At 38.4% G+C, this 3675-nt stretch overlaps 1 pseudogene; it reads right to left on the reverse strand.

Moving 5' to 3' along the window:
• Nucleotides 1-562: 562 nt before the first annotated feature.
• Nucleotides 563-3241, reverse strand: LOC140954558 (uncharacterized; annotated as a pseudogene).
• Between the last annotated feature and the right edge of the window lie 434 nt (nucleotides 3242-3675).

Genomic DNA, 3675 nt, shown 5'->3' on the forward strand with positions numbered 1-3675 from the left:
AGTCTTTTCTATCCGTCGGTAACCGCGTGTTAGAGCACGGGCGTCTTAGGTTTTCCACGTCCGTCGGTAAATGTGCCGACCGACCTAGCGCTCTGATAGGTGTTCGCTTTGAGAATTGTTCCAACCGTCGGTGAGTATGGCAGGGGCTGTAATTGTTTTGCAACTATCGGTCAAATACCGACTGGTGCCATTCCGTCGGTATATCCGTCGGTGATAGTGGCAAAATTTTGTAATTTATTTTCAACTCTCTATAAAATACCGACGGGTACTATTTTGTCAGTATATCCGTCGGTGATAGTGGTAAAATTCCGTAATTTTTTTGCAAGTCTCTGTAAAATACCGAATGATAAGATTCTGTCGGTGTACCCGTTAGTGAAACTGTCAATTTTTTTGTAGCTCCTCCATGTATTTCTGTCTATTCTCCTGCACAAAATCTTGAATTGCGAACTTACAGCACACACAACACAATAACAAGAGTTGACAATTAAAGAAGAATAAATATTTCATATTCCAAAATATCATCCTTAATATTACATTATAAAAATAAGGCTTTACAACATGTTTAGTCGGAATTTTCATCTTCGTCCTCAATTGAATTGTTATCATCAGCTTCATCGAACTCTTCAATGTGGTTATAATCTTCTTCATCAACATTCTCTAATCCATTAGAGCTGAAAACAACATTCAACTCCTCTACATCAACATCAACAAGACTATCGTCGAAAACACGAAAGTTTGAATTTTCTTCTAAGTCAATCGAATGAGCAACTCGGTATGGTTCAACCAACTCACTAGCTTGAAAGACTTTACCTATCACACTTGTGTCTTCGTTCTCATCCTGAACAACCTGGACACGACCCCTGGGTTTGGTTTTTAAAATGGATAACCAATCAACTCTTGATCGGTCCTTTCTAAAGGAATGAGTGTATGTGTAATAAACTTGTTGGCATTGCTTTGCAAAAACAAAGACGTCATTTACGTTGCGGTGTCTAGCTTTTGAGTTGATTTCAACGAGACCATAGTGAGGATGTACTCTGATTCCTCTATCAGTTGTGTCATACCAATAGCATTTGAATAAAAACACTCTATTATGCTCGCTATGATATTGCAATTCGATGACCTCTTCCAATCTACCATAGTAGTCAACTTCAAACTCACTAGAAGTCGATCCCTTAATACAAACACCGTTGTCTGAACTCTTGTATATTAAATAAAACAATTACTTACATTGCAAGAGATAATGAGTTTGTGATAGGACTTACATGTGTTCTAAACCACGTGGCAAATTGTTTATCTTGTAATTGAAAAATATGGGATTCGGTTAGCTGTGAGTTATTGGACAGTAAGTATCGTCGATGTTGCCTGCAAGGTTGTTCCAAATTATATGATTTTATGGTATCACAAAACATAAATAGTACACTCTTGACAAATTTTAAGTTGAACATCTACTTACTTAATAAAAGGTCTCAGCTCATGACAGTTAAATAGGACATAATTATGTGCTTGTCTGAACTCTATTTCAGACTAATATCTTCCCCTCGCGACATTTTTAGGTGTTGGTCATCCAGAATTAAAGAATATTAACAAGTTCCCACTTGAAGGCACTTCACCACCATCATCATGTCGTGGAAAATGGTTGATTCTCGATCTCAAATGAGGTTCGAAATAGTATGAGATAAATGTTGAGATCTCCTCAACAATATAGGTCTCACATATTGACGCCTCAACATGCGCCTTGTTCTTAACCTTTTTTGTAAGATTGAACAAGTACCTGCATATATATAACTATATAGAATTAATAAAAAAATTATCAATTAAAAAAACAAAAAAAAATTAATTATGAATTACATAGCAACTGTGATATCTAACCTTTCGAATGGATACATCCATCTGTACTGGACCGGTCCTCCAACTTTTACCTCAAACGATAAATGTATAGGAAAATGCTCCATTAAATCAAAAAATGATGGAGGGAATATCATCTCAAGTTTGCATAATGTCTCGATGATATTCGTTTCAAGCCTTTCAATGTGATCAACATTCAACTTTCTGGAGCATATATCTCTGAAGAAATGATTGATCTCCATTAGTGCATCCCATATCCCCTTTGCCAACAAATCACAAAAAGCTAATGGAATCAGTGTTTGCATAAACACATGGCAGCCATGACTCTTCATTCCATATAATCTGCATTCCTCCGTATTAACCATCCTTGATATGTTTGAGGCATGTCCATCGGGGAAACGCAGACTCTTAAGCCATTTGTAGACTAGTAGTTGTGCGTTTTTATCTAAAATGAAGCTTGCTCTTGGTTTTGCGACCTGTGATCCATCACAAATCAACTCCATATTATTACGGTTACAAAACAAAACTACATCCAATCTAGCTTGATGTTGTCCTTTGTCTTCCCTTTCACATCTATGACGGTGTTGAAAATGTTCTCAAACACGTTCTTTTCAATGTGCTTGACGTCAAGGTTATGGCAGAGAAGATTGGTCTTCCAATAAGGAAGCTCCCAAAAGATACTTCGCTTCACCCAATTATGGGTCAAACCAAAACCAGGAAACTTCTGCTTACCTAATTGGAGACCAAACAAAATGTCATCGTACTCTAACACAACATCAAGCAATTCTTCACCGGAAAGACACGGGGGTGCAACATCCTTTTCAACTCTGCCAACAAAGAAATCCTTTATGTTCTTTCTGTACCTGTGATTCGGTGGTAAGAAATGACGGTGACAATAAAAAAAAGAAGCTTTACCCCCGTTTATTAGCGTGAATGCCTTGTTGTTCTCCATACAGTGTGGACATGCTAGGTTTCCATGCGTGCTCCAACCAGAAATCATTTCATAAGCTGGGAAATCAATGATAGTCCACATCAAAGCCGCTCTCATAACAAAATTATGTTTCCTTAAGATGTCATAAGTCAAAGCTCCAAAGGACCATAACTGCGTCAACTCATCAATCAATGGATGAAGACAAACATCTATATTTCGCCCTAGACTGCTCGGACCTGGTATAACCATAGATAAAAACATAAACTTCGAAGTCATACACATCCCTGGTGGCAAGTTATAAACCATTAGTATGACTGCCCAATAAGAATAAGGAGCAGCAAATGACCCGAATGGGTTGAATCCGTCTGTACACAACCCAAGATGCACGTTCCTTGATTCAGCTGAAAAGTGAGGATGCACACTGTTAAAGTGTGTCCAGGCTTCGCCGCTAGAAGGATGCACCATCACTCCATCAACCGCATGATGTGATTGGTGCCATGTCATGTGCTCAGCAGTCCTTGGTGATTTGGTATCCTAAACCAAGGGGTTTGATCATGGACTTGGCAGCATAGAAGTTCTCTTTCAACCTGTTTCCTTCAGGTAAAATGCTTCTCACCCATTCGATAATCTTGTCATAACCGGCCTCACTCAACCCGTGATCTGACTTGATGGTGAACACTTGTGGTACGACCGATAATTTACTGTGGGTCGTGCAACAGCCATCCCATAATGGTTCGTCAGAATCTTTCAACAGATCAAAAAACCTTGCTGCATCTGCATTAGGTTCTTCTTTTACTATTGGACATTCACTAACATTACCTCACTCATTCTCATTGCATTCATAACCATATTCCTATAAGGATTACTGTTGTCATTTCCAACTTCAAACATGTTATTAG

Source organism: Populus alba, chromosome 14 (assembly GCF_005239225.2).
Source record: "Populus alba chromosome 14, ASM523922v2, whole genome shotgun sequence".
Classification (NCBI taxonomy): Eukaryota; Viridiplantae; Streptophyta; class Magnoliopsida; order Malpighiales; family Salicaceae; genus Populus; species Populus alba.